This window comes from Festucalex cinctus, chromosome 13 (genome assembly GCF_051991245.1).
Source record: "Festucalex cinctus isolate MCC-2025b chromosome 13, RoL_Fcin_1.0, whole genome shotgun sequence".
Classification (NCBI taxonomy): domain Eukaryota; kingdom Metazoa; phylum Chordata; class Actinopteri; order Syngnathiformes; family Syngnathidae; genus Festucalex; species Festucalex cinctus.
In genome coordinates, this window is record NC_135423.1 from 22,125,553 (window position 1) to 22,143,301 (window position 17,749).

General features: G+C 38.9%; 1 protein-coding gene across 2 annotated transcripts in view; it reads right to left on the reverse strand.

The window, feature by feature from the left end:
* The window catches only part of pik3cb (phosphatidylinositol-4,5-bisphosphate 3-kinase, catalytic subunit beta), a 57,631-nt gene extending 41,357 nt beyond the window's left edge, over nt 1-16,274 (reverse strand). The window contains exons 1-2 of one of the 2 annotated variants that reach the window (XM_077541617.1): nt 16,024-16,273; nt 412-491 (exon numbers count right to left, since the gene is read on the reverse strand). The gene's annotated coding sequence lies outside the window, so the exon portion shown is untranslated. Of the gene's footprint in view, nt 1-411; nt 492-16,023 lie in introns of both variants that reach the window. The other variant, XM_077541618.1, reaches the window with a different exon arrangement.
* Between the last annotated feature and the right edge of the window lie 1,475 nt (nt 16,275-17,749).

Below are 17,749 nucleotides of genomic sequence, written 5' to 3' on the forward strand. Positions count from 1 at the left end.
GCATTTTTCAAACCTTGAAAACATTCAAATCCAAGCATTTTCAAGGTTTTCAAGCACCCATATGAACTCTGAGTAAGGGAGAACCGAGGGAGCTTGGCATCCATCTTCGTAAAAAGGGACCTGCAGCCCTTGTCTGTAACCCTACCCCTACAGTTTATGGAGAATTGGGGAAACTCCGTCGTCATCGTCGTGAACGCACATTCCGAGGGCTGAGGGACAAGTAGAGCGGTAAGGGGCGGTATTGGGATTGCGCCTTAAGTGTGAGCCACCGTGCACGCATTCTCTGCCTGTCAAGACAAATCCTTTTCTCCAGAATCAACCCACGTCAGCACCTCTTCTACCATTTTCACATGCAGAAAGGAGTAATATTACAGGAAGGTATAGTAGAGCCACACATCTAGCACATCTTACCTGCTATGACCCAAAGTTTCTTAATTTCTATGCCTCTGTGGGTTGTGGAGGTTGTCGACAGGGTGGCTGGGCAGCTGCATCTGATGGGCAAGGAGACAAATGCTAGTTATGGCTGGGTGTTAATTTAACGCCCATACACACTTCTTCGAGGTTTCCCTACTCCAACACACCTGATTCAATGATTAGGATCCTTTATCAAGCTCCTGCAGAGCTTGCTGATGAGCTGATCATTTGAATCAGCTGTGTTGGACGAGGGCAGTGCTCCTCAATTATTTTATGTCATGCCCCCCCTAGTAAGAAGAAAACATCTCATGCCCCCCCCCCCCCCCCCCCCCCACACACACACACACACACGCGACTATAAATTGTATCATTTGTCTATAAAATTGTTATAAGCACAACTCTGCATAACACTGTATCCATATTAACGTATAAGAGAATAAAAAAAGAAAGAAATATGGAACAACTTAAAACAAAGAATAGCTTTATTTAACTGTAACAGAAAGGATTTAAAGTGCATCTGAAATTCAAAAATAAAATTAAATCCTTAATTAAACCATAAACATTTTTTGACTGACCATGTCAAACCATATGATACGGAAAAATAAAATTACATAAAATCAATAAATAATAATGCATTCAAACTGATCACCAACATTAACTCAGGAGCACAAACAAAACCCCTACACCACCGAGTGAATGCTCCCTGCGCACACTCTGCCAATAATGAGCGCCACTGCCCCCTAATATAGTGGAGGTGCAATTGCACTTTATTCTCAGACAGTAAAAAAAATAAAATAAAAATAAAAAAATTAAAAAGCGTGTCCCCCGAGGTGAAACGCGCCCCCCTTGATGGAGCCTCGCGCCCCCCTGGAGGGGCCCGCCCCACTATTTGAGAAGCACTGGACGAGGGAAACCTCTAAAACAGGGGTGGCAAACTGCGGTCCTCGAGGCCCGGAGTCCTGCAGGTTTTATAGATTTCCCTACTCGTAGTGCAGCTGATTCCAATTAACAGGCTCGTTATCAGGCTTCTGCAGAGCTTGCTGATGAGCTGATCATGAATCAGCTGTGTTGAAGAAGGGAAATATCCAAAACCTGTAGGACTGCGGCCCTCGAGGACCGGATCTCGCCACCCCTGCTCTAAAACATGCAGAACTCCAGCCCTCGAGGACCAGACTTTGATATCTGTGGTTCTAGTGACTCTCAAGCTCATCCTAGTGCAGTTAGGGAGATGGCACTCTTGCAGCGTCCCCATTTTTCCTGTGCAAATATGTCAATAAAAATGTATGCAGGACCATAGTTATCCTCTATAAAATATATTTGTGGGTGCATGCAACAGATTAATTGGATTTAGATTATTTCCCATTAGAAATACTGATTCTATTTTCGTATGATTGGTTAAGGTCAGACTTTTTAGAACTACCGGTAATCATGAAAAACAAGGCTCAACTGTAAATGTTTGACACACCTCTCATACCATATTTAGTCCGTATTTATTGGTCTACACTTTGGCTTAAGTTTGAGAGTGAGTTTTTTTTTATGTTACGCCATGACCCAGAATTGAATTTGCGCCACTTGGTTGCACAAAAAAAAACAAAAAAAAAAAAAACATAATTGTGTCACTTTAACAAACCATGCAGTGTAAATCCAGCCTTGAATAAATGCAGTGCTCGTCATATTGGAGGTAAATTGCTCAATTTGACAATGGACAAAATAACAGCTTTTGCTTGATAATTGTGGGCACTGCACAAAATTAAAGATTAAAGTGCACAAAATTAAAGATTAACCCGGAAATCGGAACTTGTGGCACAACTAAAGAGTGCTCCCACAGGACAGTACTTTTGAGAAGGCCCATGAAACATTTTACTTTAAAACGGCATCTGCAATGCTGTACAAGTTTCTGGATGTCTGCATTTTATATTAACAGTCACACTGAAAACTGTATAGCTTTTCTTGTAATCACTACTTTTTTTGATGCAACCATTTTATTCACTGTTCTGTAGTAAGAATGAGATGGAATACCCCCACAAAAACAGCTTCCACGGATGTGGACAGCCAGAGCAAATTACAAGCAGCAGTCAAGTGTATTCACAGGATTTGGCCAGCTCATTATACGTGCACTCATTGTAACAAACAGAAGCCTTCAGAAATTCTGGCTGATTAATTGCAGAGTTAGCCCAAGTTAGAGTTAGATACCTACCTGAAAACAGTGTAATATTGTAGATCAAAAGCAGTTGAAGATTGGGCTACATGTATCATACAAAAAAAAGGAAAAAAAAAAGAATTCATGTCATGATTTTTTTTTTCTTTTTGTAACTTCCAGACAAGTTCAGTCTAGTAGGCTACTGCCAATATAATTAGATTGTAGTCTCATTAAACAACAGCCAGCCATCAGCTTTTAATGGAGCTCACCAACATTGAGGTAAATATCTGCACAGTAAGCTACAAAGTAACAGCACTGTCGATAGGGCTGGGCAATTAAGCCTTGTTAATTAATCCTCATTTCGATTTTGACTTCTCACTACAGTACTTTGTTTTAGAAACGTCAGCTTGATGCTAAGCGGAACAGTAAGTATTTATTTGTATTTGTTTTTTTCCCTCAATTATTTTAAGATATTATTTCACTTGTTGATAATTTATTTTCTAGTTGTTCTATTTAAAAATTTAGCTCTATTAGTTGAAATACTAAGTTTTGAAATCAATAAAAAATCGTCTTAATCGTGATTTCAGTATCACTCAAAATAATTGATATGATAATGATGTCATGATGATGATGATGATGATGATAATGAGTATTTCTATAATCTTCCCTTTTTGGTCAAGAATGTGATTTAACCTCACACTTTTATATATACACTATACTATTATTGTGTTTCTATGTAACATTTTATTTCGAAAGAAAGGGGCAGCAGTACACAGTCATGTCTGTTCTATGGGGCCTGATGGAATCAACAACGACATCTGAACAGCAAAGTCAGCAGCATGACTGATACAAGTGCTATTTCTGGAGGACCAGGTGGAGGAGAAGTGGATCCGGCCTGACACTGTATTTATTCAACAGAGGGAATTTCAGCAGATGGTATTTTCGACCAGTTAACGTGCATCTGAGCCACAGATTTAAACTGCCATACTCAGCTAACAACTGTCCTCCTTTTTACACGTATTAGCCCATGTTTATTTCCAGTGTCTTAAACAGCATTATGTTATTATATTCATCGTAGATTTAAACATACACATCCATCCATTCTGACATTTCTGATAATGTACATGTTGCCAAGTATTACTACATCTTATGTCTAAAAATAAGAAATTAGTACATGGTAGGGTATATGTGTGATAAATTAAGACATGAGTTGTACTTCCTTTATGCTTCATAATAGAATAACTGCATTCTCGCAAATTCTCCTGCTTGGAGAAAATTATTAAAGTGGCTTTTGACCTATAGAGTTCTCTTTCTGTGACACAATCGAACGGTATTAAAATAGAGTGGGGTAGGTCAAAAGTCGTACTTTGCGCCAGGTTATTTTGAGGACATGCCAATTACATGATTACAAGTAATAGGAACCGGGCCAGTCCGCAAATTGCAAAAATCTTCTGATTTCTTCAAAGCTGATGCATGCTCCTTCCTTATGCGTTTATAAATTGAATATATATGTGATGTATCTGTAGTATGAATGCTCATCCATACAGATCTGAACTATACTTATTCAGCCACGGAGACAGTTCATTTAAATTATCACCCACAGCAATGACATCACGTCTCCAGTATAGGCGTCTCCATGAAATGACAAAATTGAAAATAGTCGCCTCATTTCCACAATATATTTGTATCTCCTCCCACCTCACCCTGTAGATGAGATCATAAGAAGATGAGCCCCTACACGCCGGACCACGTTACTCCTGTAAACACTGTTGTGTGACGGAATTTTGTGTGTGTGTCACTTGACGTAATGCTATGCGCGCATGTGTCGCATAGTAGACGAGTTGCATTCACATTAGAAGTCGCATTTGTTTTTGTAATTTGAAAAATTGCCCGCTCTATTGCAGATATTTATCAGCCCCGGTATCCACATCTCTACCATCTGCCTCCAGTTCAGTGAAAGGAAACCAATGAAACCAAGATGTGGCGTGAGTACGATCATAAACAACTGAGTACAAAAACAACAACAACATACAGCAAGCCAGTACAACGATGACATGAAACACGCCTACTCCAGCTAGAGTCAGCCAACTTCCTGTTTTTCTTCAGTGGTTAAGATGAGCATTTGTTTATCAGATTGTGAAACGCAGTGGTTAAAAACAACTGCGGTGAATTTTTGAAAATCAAATATAGTGTACATTCATGCGCTAAAATGTTTAATACAGTTCAAATGTGCATTTCTACAAATTAATTGCACATATATCTCCAGTGAAACCACACGGGCTGGCAGCCTGGCCAGGAAGTAAGTTGTTTTTCAGTGATAAAATCTTAAGCAAGAGATGGCCACTGTTTAACTCTGAAGAGATGCATTGAGAGCATCACAAAATCAAACGTGTTTCTGTGTTTGTGTCTTTTAACTTTCCGAATTTTGCTTAAGGGACAACAAACAGCAGCTTTCTCTGCTTCGGGTATACCACACCAATGTCGGTGAACTGCGGGATCACCACTAAAATGAGGTTATGTTAATTTTGAGTGTTGACAACAGAGGGAAAACAGTTTCTAGCACATAAACGTGTAAAGTGATTGCCATGTGTGTCTGATAGTTCTGACACAAAAGAGATGACACAATTGCAACATTCTTTCTGCCCTACCCCTAAGATCAAGGAATATTTCTCATCCTCAGAGTCCCCTTATCATTGGGCAGTCACTACAACAAGGACCAGACTGATATGGCTTCTGCCCCCCAATTACCCCCTCCCTCCATATACACACACAATCTTCCTTTCCTACACCTATCTTCAGGAGAAGGAATGTTAGGAATGCTGAACCTGAAATGACTTAAAGACTCCTCATCAGCAAAGTCTCTCGACACAGGCTGTCACAAAGACACATTCTTTTTGTCTGCCAATCTGGCCTCTATTTGGAATAGCAATTCGTCACTTGATGATTTTGACCCATTCATTCTCACAAAATAACTTTATGACTGTGGCATACAGTATACTATAGAGCAGTGGTTTAGCACTGTTACTAATAACTATTTTTAGAATTGATTAATCAGTCATTTTAATTTTACATTAAAGTGTATTTAAAAAAAGAAAAGGAAAAACATTTTTTCCCCAATTACTGTTTAGTAACCAATGATTGGCGTTTATTTCGTACTTTGTATTCATACAGTGATTTAAAAAAATGGGGATTGATGTACTTTGTTACCGGTTTGGTCATTGTTTTTCAAAGTAAAAACAGATGTGTGCAAATGTCTTATTTTAATTAAACACAGAAGATAATCTATAATAAGATAGTCTTCTTTGATGAAGGAGTCAGACTACAGAAATCAGTGAACAATTAACTGTTGATGCTGAACTCAGAGGATTTGTACAATTTTAAATTAAAAAATGGCTCCAAACGATTACTTGATTATTAAAATAGTAGGGATACACGATAATGCTATTTTCAACCGATACCAATAAATCAATAATTGAGAGGTGCCAATGTCGACAACGGATAAGTAAGCCGATAATTGTTTGCAAAATTAACTTTAATAGAAATATGCTCTCGAGTCCTACTATAAGTCTGACAAATACATTGAAACATTGTATAAACTTTGCACAGTGTTTCAATGTAAAGCACCAAGAAGCTGAATTTTATTGATATGAGCCACAATCACAATAGATGGACCAACGTGGCATGTCTATAATTATTGCTGGATTTCTTTATCACCTGGTTTATCTGTATGAAACTACATTATCGGCAGATTTCTCTATTATCTGGTTTATCTGTTTGACGTCAAATTGGTCGATAACTGCCGATAATTATCGGCCACCGATATAATCGTGCATCCCTATAAAACAGTTGTCGATTAATTTGATAATCGATTACTTGTTAATCAATCCCCCCCAAATTTATCACATAGGTATAGTGTTTACTGGTGAACAAAATTAACAAGGAAAGTACAGAGTAGCCTTTTATCGAATCTGGTTCTCTTCACCTTGGATTCAGAAAGTGTTGTCTTCTTGTATTCCATCTCCACCGCCATTCAGCTTAATATAAAGCCAAACGTATCATATTAAAACACAAGACATTTTGAGTACAGGCAGTCCTCTAGTTACGAGCATCCGACTTATGAACATTCGCTGATAAGGACAAGGGCTGACTGATGTCCATAAATGCCATAATTTGCTTGCAAGTTAATGTTTTTAAGTGTGCAGTTGTGCACCACATCATACAATATGGTACAGTACTGTACTATAGTTCCCGTCTCTGCCACAACCTCGCCGAGCAGCACTGCACCATTTGCACATTCTCTGTACGCCGATACACGGCACAGGAGCCACAGCGCACGCACTCTTCATGCACCCAATATTGGCGCCACGTGGAAACGGGCTTAATAAGTCGCATGTTCGTTTTGCACATTTTCACAAAATTCGCTTAAAAATGTCAAAACAATGGAAAACTGACTACTGATGGCCAAGCGGGGCATGTCATCACGAAACGAGTCGGGTGTGTGCCTTAACCTCCACCGAACCCATAAGATTGACTCACCAAACCCCTGGGGTTCAATCAAATACACGTTAATAAGAATTACTGCTGTAGAGCATTTTCAACATTTTTTTTTTTGCATCTATCCATCAACAATCTATGGAGAGATTGAATAAATGTGTCTCTGACTGACAACAATGCATTGAGGTCCACCTGGAGGGAGACCAAAAGAGGTAATTCACCTGCATTTACCAACATTGTGATGCCTTTGAGCAAGGCACATGAGCTCCAACGTGTTCCTTGGATGTTACTTCACTGTGTATGCTTGCTGTGATCACAACTATGGTAATTAAACACTAAAGTCAAATACAGTACACTATACGAACAAGAGAGTGTAATTTTAAAGTGTAATTTGCCAACAAAGCAAATAGTCACGGCACAGTACAGTGCAGTTAAACAAGAAACACAGCTTTGCATAATCAACAACGCTGTTTTTCAAATGCCACTTTTGTTTGGAGGTTTCAATCTGGGTTTCACTTCCTGTGTGGAGTTTGCATGTTCTCCCCATGCTTGCGTGCATTTTATCCTCGTTCCTCCCACATTCCAAAGACATATTTCTTCAGTTAATTAAAGAAACTGTCCGAAGTTGTGAATGTCTGAATGGTTGTATGGCAATACAACAAAATGTGTAAAGTTTGAGTCGTATGCAGAACTGCTTAGTTCAAATGAGGCAAAACACTCAAAGCCAATAAGTCTGAGCTAACTTTATGTTTAGTGTGTTTATCGGCTTAATAGTCAGGCACACTTTGGAATAAAATTCTTGAAATGACTCAAGCAAAAACTATGTAGTAAATGAGATTAACAGAATGTGAAAGCAACAAAACATCTCTACAGGCAAAACCAAGAAAAGAACAAAACAATCCTTTCATTTGGATGTAGCGACTGACCGATTAATTAGCCGGCCAATTACACGCCTAACTTTAGTAAAAAGTTCCAACATAATAAATACACAGGGAATCTCTTCATTTACTACACAGAAAACTAGGAAGGTTCAGCCCCACTTTTTTTCAGACCGATATAATTTACTGAGTAATCACCGATACCGAATACTGATGCCTCTGGTCAGTGTGGGAAAGTTCATTTTCTACACGAGTCACACACTAGTTCAAAGCTAAGCTTACAAATTTTAAAATGAACTTGTTCAGTTCATAGTTCATATTTGAAAATTTTGGAACTAAGTTAATAGGTCTAAAAATGAACTGGTTTATTCTTCTCCCAACCATAAGTGCAACTTAAAACTTTACTATGCAACGCAAAAGCCATTTTTCAACAACACCCAGAAATGCCAGAAATGAATTCACTGGGGTCGGAGTCAACTAAGATGGACTGATGCAAAGTGGAAAAGTGTTCTGTGGTCTGACAAGTACACATTTGTGGAAATTGTGCACGTCGTGTCCTCTGGGCCAAAGAGGAAAAAGTCAAATAAAAAACACCCTGATTGCTATGGACACAAAGTTCAAAAGCCAGCATATGTTATGGTATAAGGCTGTGGTAATGCCAATGGCACGGGTAACTTTCACATCTGTGTAAGCACCATTAATGCTGAAAGACACATACAGTTTTGGAGAAACAATACAATAATCTTTAATCAAAACAACATCTTTTTCATGGACATCCCTGCTTATTTCAACAAGACAAGACCATGCCAAAACACATTCTGCACGTGTTACAACAACGTGGCTACGTCATAGTACATGAGCGGCGGTGTGGGTACTGCTAGACTGACCTGCCTGCAGTCAAGACCTGTCTCCCATAGAAAATGTGTGGCAAGGGGGGTTGTGTCCTGGCGCTGCCCGAGTGGCTCTGGGGGGCTGCGCTCGACAGCTCCCCTCTTTGGTGGAGGTTTCTATGCATGCCAGAACCATCACACCAGCATCTACTGAAATTCAAACAGAATTTGCTTCTCCCTCCCACTGCTAGCTGAATCAGTGGAGGCTGGTGTCTGTGGAGCTTCATCTATCCTTCCTTTCTTCCTCTCTTTAGTTTTTCCTCTGGTCTCTTGAGATCTCACTAATCTGTTGGAATTTAGAGGTTTCTGGGGTTGGTGAAAGATTCTGTTTTTGTAACCATGTGGGTGGCAGGGGGTGTGTGGTTGGTGCTGGATTTCACTTCCTTCATTCCTTTGATCTTTCCTCTGGTTTAGTGACCTTCTGAACTTCACGACTCTGGCGAGACTTTGACGTATCCGCTTAAGGTGAATGGGATTTTTATTAAGTTTCAGGTGAATTAATGAGCACAAATTCACACGAAGTCACACACAATCACACACCCACACAAATACGCACGTACGCACATTTAAAAAAAACAAAAAAAAAAACATGTAGCACATTATAAAATACGACAACGGATATCTTGGACTGTTCAACAGCTGAAGCTGTACATCAAGCAAGAATGGGAAATAATTCCACCTACAAAGCTTCAACAATTAGTGTCCTCAGTTCCCAAACGTTTATCAAATGTTGTGAACAGAAATTGCAATGTAACACAGTGGTAAAAAAAAAAAAAAAATAATCATCCTGTTACAACTTTTTTTTTTTTTTTTAAATATGTTGCATCAATAAAATTCTAAGTTAATCGTTATTTGCTAAAAACAAACAATTTGATCAGTTTGAACATTAAATATCTTGTCTTTGTAGTGTATTTAATTAAATGCAGATTAAACATGATTTGAAAATCACTGTATTCTGTTTTGATTTATGTTTAACACAACATCACAATAGAGTGAGAAGTTCTGTATCTGGGAGGGTCTAAGAGCAGTTATTGCTCCTCCACCTTGAGAGGAGCCAGCTGAGGTGGCTCGGGCACCTGGTTCAGATGCCTCCTGGACGCCTCCTGGACGTGTTCTGGGCATGTCCCACCGGCGGGAGGCCCCGGGGAAGACCCAGGACACGCTGAAGAAACTATGTCTCTTAACTGGCCTGGGAACGCCTTGGAATCCTGCCGGAGGAGCTGGTTGAAGTGGTTAGGGAGATGGAAGTCTGGGCTTCCCTGCTAAAGTTGCTGCCCCCGCGACCCATACCAGGATAAGCGGCAGATCATGGATAGATGGATGGATGGACAATGTCCCGACTTGATTGGAATTGGGTTTATACAAAACCGGTATGCCAAATAAGTTTTTATCAGCATCATAACACCCAGCTCCAATCAAAAAATAAAATAAAATAAAATAAAATAAAGTTGGTTGCACTAGCGGCAAAGTTAGTGTTGAGCCCTGACACACCAATGAATGCACACACACACACACACACACACACACGACTTCTACTGTCAAGATACAGCATATTTATTATTACACAAGTGGGAACATTGACTTTTCCTAAATTTAGATTAATCTTTCAACACCCATTTTTCGTTGCTATTACACGCAGCTCAAACTGGGTGGCGTGTGAGTGAGACAATGTGTAATCTGGCATGTGCGCCTCTACTGTTGTAAATTAGCTACCTTTCCAACTGCCTTGCTGATCAAAGGTCTCACTGAGCACATGTGGATCACTCACGCCTGCTCCAGATCACTAAACTTTCCGGCCATAATGACCATCGTTAATACAGATTGACACACAATGATGTAATGTACTAGCTGTCTGAAGTCAGGCATGCGTAATCATATATTCTTAAACTACTTTCCACAACACAGTCTACACGGACTTGTACGGTTGTACACAATAAGGCTACGTTCACACTGCAGGCAAATGCGACCCAAATCCGATTTTTTTTTTGTCCAAAAGCGACCTGTATCTGACTTTTTTTATGTCCGTGTCTCAATTCTGATTTTTTTTTTTTAAATGTCCGACCTGAGTCGCTTTCATATTTGGTCCAAGATACACATCTGATTTTTTCCAATGCGACCATCCAGGTCGCATATAACCGACTTCTACGTCATCAAAGGTCCTATCAGTGCTTCGTGCGGGCGGGGGCTATTCGGGAGATGTACGTGAATCGGCAAAGTTGTTTCAATTAACAGTTGTGACTTCATCATTTGACTTTAATTTAATCCCACTTGAAATATGAAGCATAAAGTTGACATTTGTGGTGATGTTAGTAATTCAGCCACGCAGACGACTCATTTATTACACGTGGCAATAGTTGGATTTCCAGTAGGGGTGGGAATCTGATCTGATCTGCGATTCGATTTGATTCCGATTTTTGGGTCTTGTAAAAAACACGCCATTTGCTGTATTTGTCATCTCTAAAGGCATCTGCATCAAGCTAGCTCAACTGATTTTGGCACAATTTGATATCAATCTATACACAACCTTAACTCACTTAATTTGATTTCAGCATGCCTTGTACCACTTAGTCCAAGGATGTGTTAAAAAAATCGATACGGCAATATATCGTTGCGGGCCTCATTACAATACACGTATCGATACACAGGTGTCAGAGTCGATATTGCTCGTTAACTTTAAATAGGCAGTTAACGTTTTTCCTTTGAAGCTGGCATTGTACCTAAAAAAATAAAAACCAGCAGCGTCTTTGAAGTTAATTGCCTTCAATTAATGCAAAAATAGCTCACCAGTGATTGCACACTGTGTTTTCCTAAGAAAAATGAAAGCAGAGGAAGAGTAACATTTATTTACTTATAAACTTAAAATGGCACGTGTCTCAATGTACCAATTTTCCTATATTTTGTTTAAAAAAAAACGAAACAAAATGTGTTACATGAAAAAAATGCTGTTTTTATTTCCCTAAATATTTCAAATAAGCACATTTTAGATCTGCAATTGTAATACTTTGATATTTTTGCTCATATCGGCTCATGCCTTTTAATAAATTTTCCCGGTGTGTCTGTGAAAACTGCTCCCTGCTCAGCAGCGCGTACACATGTAGAGCAGTAAACCAGAAGACCTGCTAACAAAAACATTTTTGTCATACAGCATAATATATCCTTTAGGTATACATATGTCTGTTATTATAAAATGCAAGTAAATTAATGTAAAATATCGCGATGCGTATAGCATTGAAGATCATGTATTGGGATTCATATGTATCATGATACGTATCGTATCGTGACCATCGTATCGTGATACGTATCGTATCGTGAGGTTGGCGGCAATACCCAGCCCTAACTTAGTCTCTCTTTCATTCTCTTGCATTCCTTGGCAGGTCTCGGCCTGCTGTACATTTTTTACCAGAAGGAAAAATTCCAGCAGGCTGCTCTTATCTCAGCAGATTGTCATGTGCATCATATTCACATAAATAATCCTGTGTATTGGTCAAATCTAAAAATGTTGAATAATTTAAAAAGCTTGACTTGCAAATAAACATGTGGGCTGGCAAGCTTAAAGATATTGTGAAATGCTCAGACAAGTGAATAAGTCTCAAGCTACTCCCTTTCACTGTTCACTTTCGGAGGATGTTACACAAGCCTATAACCGTAATGACAGGAAAATGTCCGATACAAAGATCAGACTGTTGTAGAGTTAAAAAAAAAAAAAAAAAAAAAGTAGTACATGAGTGTGTTGTCCTCACAGTTAAGGCTCTAAACTATTTAGACTTCTCTTGTGTTTGACATTTAAATAAAAATCTCTAAAAGTTGCATGTTAGCATTTTAGCAAGCAACTGGCCCCGATAATCGGTCTATCCATAACATTCGTGCGTATGTATGTGTGTGTGTGTGTGTGTGTGTAGGTATGTGCACTGAACAACAATATAAATGCTATACTTTTATTTTTTTCTCCCATTTTTTTGTGAGTTGGACTCAAAGATCTAAAACTTTTTGGTGGCTGGTCTCAGACCATCTTGCAGGTGAACATGCTGGATGTGTGCGGCTGGTGTGGTTACACGTGGTCTGCGGTTGTCAGGCAGATTGGATGTACGGCCAAATTGTCTGAAACACCTTTGGAGATGGATTATTACGGTAAATAAATGAACATTCATTTTATGGGCACCAGCTCTGCACATTCCTGCAGTCAGCATTCCAATTGCATGCCCCCTCAAATCTTGCAACATCTGTGGCACTGTGCTGTGTGAGAAAATTGCACATTTTGGACTAGCACACCTGTGCAATAATCATGCTGTCTATTCAGCATCTTGAGACGCCACAACTGTGAAGTGGGAGAGAAATGTACACTAATACAGATTTTGATAGATTTGTAAATAATTTTAGAAGGAAATAATTTTCTGCCTGTGTCGAAATTGTAATCGATCTTACAGTCCATCTTCAACCTTAGTGGACTCAAAAAAAAAAAAAGAAAAAAAAAAAAAAAAAAAAGATTTTTTTGGGGGAGGCTATTAGTCAATTGATCGATGTAATAATTGAGAGGTGACTCGATTTTTAGTAAAGTTTGTTAGTGACAGCACTACAACAGTGGGTACTGGCAATTGCCCCTTCTCAACACACAATTGTTTCTGATCTTGTGTTGGTAGAGCGTGGGATGGCATGGCTCAGTGATAGCGTGGTCGTCTCATAACCCAGAGATTGTGGGTTCGATACCCTTGAGCAAGATACTGAAGCGTTTCGGCCTCATCAGTAGGTGAATGAGTCGTAGGTGTGAACTTTGTGACGCCCTCTGAGTGACTTATAGGTGGAATAACGCCACACAAATAAATTAAAGTCCATTTATCCAAACACTAGAGATAGACTGATATGTATTTTTTCGTGGCCGATGCGATACCGATTATTAGTAGTCAAGGATGCCGATAACCGATATTTGGAGCTGATATTCATTGTCACTAAAAAGGGAAAATATTAGCACCAAAATTTGAAAAAAAAAATACAAAATCCAGCTCTTAATTTTTTGGGGAGGAATTTTAAAACATATGTTTATTGAGCAACTTTCAGGGTTCGTAAAATATTGGGAGGTCTTTTTTTTTAGTTTTTTTTTAATCTTAGTCAATAGACTTTTTTGTTTTTTCTTTAAATCTAACAAGTTCCAGGATCTCCCATGGACAGTAGCATGTTTTCAAAAGTTAAATAAATAAAAAATTGTTTTCTACACAAAATAAAGTATTCCAAAATATCTGAAGTATTCAATTTTTACTTATCTTAGTTTTAATTTCAAACAAAAACAGAAGGTGCAGAAAGTTCCCAGGGTCGGCATTATTTATTTATTTATTTTATTTACATTTCAACTAGTTCCCTGAAGGTAACACTTTTTTTTTTTTTTTTTTAAATGGATCTATGTATTATCGGCCAAATTATTCTTCAAAATGGCCGATGCCAATATTTGTCAAAATGCTGAATATCGGTGCTGATAATCAGTCTATCCCTACCAAACACCATTGCCATAAAATGACGTTCATCAGTACCAATACAGGTACACCTCTGGATTTGTTATTTCAGTTATGCTATAATAACTACAGCGTGTATATACTGAACTACAATGTCACACTCTGTTGTCTGCGTTTTAGACTTGAAAATATAAAGAGTACAGACACCATTTTTGTCACATTGCCTAAGTCATATAGAATAAAAAAATTAAAAAAAGATTTGACTGTGACTAAAAACTAACTTCTGTCAAGCAGATTGATAAAGCTTGAGAGCTCTGGATGATTTAGTCAACAATAACGCCAAGAAATCTGTGGCTTTATCACATCAGCTTGTCGTGTTTAATGAAACAATGATAAGTAAACATATGGATTACACTTAAGCAATCTCGACATTATAAAAACAAACAAAAAAAATACATACAGTGGCTCACCAAAATGATTTCAATAGAAATAAAAAATCATAATCAATTTTCTATAATCAGCAATCCCTAAGACATTTGAAACCTGCATTTTTCCATTTGTCAAAAGGTATCCCAGAGAAATGCATTAAAAATAAATAAATCAGCATGTCAAATCAAGTCAGATTTAAATGCCTCCACCTAGTAACAATTTTGAGTATCCGGGCACTTCTGATACTTCCCCACTGCAACGCAATAACAAAAACTTCCTTTAAAACAAATGGCGGATTGTATTGATTTTGCCTGTGACTATCATACAAGCCGCACTGATTGTTATAGTAGTCAAACAACATCTTATCACATTTTGAAATCAAAATAATCCTCACAAATCAAATTACAACTACACAAAGTTCAATGTTTTTCATTGAGCAGAGAGCTTCCTTTCACCGAATAGATCGCCAATGTGACTTGTGGCATAAGCTCAGAACTGTCAATGAAACCAAACTTTTTGCCCAGTAGATCGATTTATCCTCTTTCAGATTTTTTTTTTTTCCATTTACCTATCAACTTCTCAAATGTGTCTGCTGCTCACTTTAACAGTAGTCGTAAGGCAGAATGGCTGACAACATCAATAACAGTTTCACATCCCCTTTGCTTTCTGGCCTACTGTCAAAGATGTGCACAGCTGGCACACATCTTAAATACAATGGTGGGGTGCCTTAAGACAACAATCAGGTTTACTGTCAGCTTCGTAAACCGTTCTAAAGCATGATGACTACCTAGTGTGTTAAAAGTTACAAAACAGAAATTTTAAACATGTACTCTTCATTTCGCGGTACATGGCAAAATGGGGTTCCATAAGCAATTCAGGCTAAAAATAAAAAATAAAATTAAAAAAAATAAATAAATACAAAAAAAAACAGTTGATTTCTGGACCTATTAGCAAAGCAGAGGCATCAAAAACGATAAAAGAGGTGGCATTTTACAGGCTCACGTGGCTGCCAGTGTCCCAAGAAGACAATCGTATTAAATACGGCATTGATTTACAGCGGCCCAAAATACCGGTAATCATTTTCCCCATAGTACACCAAATGCATGGCAGCAAATTAAATTCTGTATCCGAAACATATCCAAACATGTTACTCAAATTGGGCATTCTTTCAAATAAAGCCATTTTTACTGCAAACATTCCTGCCATGCCTTACTGATGCGTTTGACTGTAAAGCTTGTCAGTTTGAAAGTCGCCAGATTCGCCAGAAGAGCGCATTACGGCGTGACTCCTCACAGCAAGCAACAACTGGAGTTGGAAAAGATCGAGTGGAGTCTTACCTTGGGTCACCGTTATTGGGAGGACGTTGACCAGCGTAACGAGAAAACAAACTTCGTCACTATTCACGCCAAGACTGGTTTCAGGCATAAACGGTCCGAGTAAAGGGCGACAATTTGGCCAAGTGGCTCCTCCTGCCTCAGGTGGGACTGGGAGCTCAGCACAGCTTCCTGTTTGTAGCCGGAGGTGAAGCACCACCGCCGCCACTGGTTCTTCCTCAGCCGGCTAGCCCACCCCCTCTTTGTGTCAAAGTTAGAGATAATAACTCGCACTTCCGGTCACCGTGATTTAAAAAATAAATAAATAACGATACTTGTCAACGTTTCTAAAACACGACCTGCAACGTAAACATTGTAAATATTAAAGTGGCCTTTAGGAGAGTTATTTATAAAACAGTGACCTGGTAGTGTTAATATTAGTGCTTATCGTTACAATAAATAAATAAATAAATAAATGTTAAAAAAAATGGGGGGAAATGTATAAAATACTTTTGTTGTGAAGGTCCGGTCTCTTTTCATATGTCCTTATTTTCTTTAACCTTTCAGTAGCTAACGGCATAGTTTACGCCAATAACGTTTGTAGCAAGTCATACCACTGTTTTTATGACATCTTTAAACAAAGGTAAATTTCTACTTCAGCAGAACGTAATGAGATGTCAAACAGCAACAGTATATGCACTCTTATCTTCGGTTTTAAGTCTGATAATAATGCACACCCATTCAGCGTGCTGTACAAATATACCGTATTTTTAAACAAAATGTGCGGTTGTTCATCAGTGTTTGTGCCTTGTCTGTCAATAGTAGACTTTGCTGCCCTCTGGCGAGTTTTTACTCTTCACGCATCACTACTGTGGAATGTAGTCCGCAATGAACAAGCTCACAGGGGCCAGTCAAACACAAGTAGCCATGTTCCCATGTCCATCCATCCATTTTCTTGACCCCTCATTCCTCACAAGGGTCGCAGGGGGTGCTGGCGCCTATCTCAGCTGGCTCTGGGCAGTAGGCAGGGGACACCCTGGACGGGTTGCCAGCCAATTGCAGGCCACACAGAGACGAACAACCATCCATACGCACAAGCACAAGCACAGGCACACCGAGGAACAATTCGGAGCGCCCAATTAATCTGCCATGCATGTCCTTGGAATGTGGGAGGAGACCTGAGAAGACCCACGCGGGCACGGGGAGAACATGCTCACTCCACCCAGGAAGGTCGGAGCGTGGACTCGAACCGGAGTCCTCAGAAATGGGCGGCGGACGTGCTAACCACTCATTCACCGTGCCGCCCTGTTCCCATGTCCTTCTACTTAATTTACTGGAGTGTGTATTTTTGTGTTTTGTGTGTTTTTTTTTGTTTTTGTTTTTTTTTAATGGATTTTTTTTTGTAAACTGTTGTACTTTATAACTCAGTACTTCAAGCCTTGTAATTTTGACAGCAGTTTGCATTTTTTACTCTGCATTTGTATGTTACTTGTATGTAAGTTTAACTTAATTTATTGTTTAACTTTATTAGGGGCTACAGATGGAAATTAGCCTAGTGCTAAATCTGTGCATCAATCTTTCAATGTTACTGCACATTGTCCTTTTAAATAAAATAAAATAAAACCATATGGGGCTTACTTTGCATTGTCAAATATTACATTAATTTACCTCAAAATCAAGTCTTTGGATTCTCACCAACCAGTAAGATTATTTCAATGCTAAACAAAGTTTAACCCGGCAGCTTCGCCCA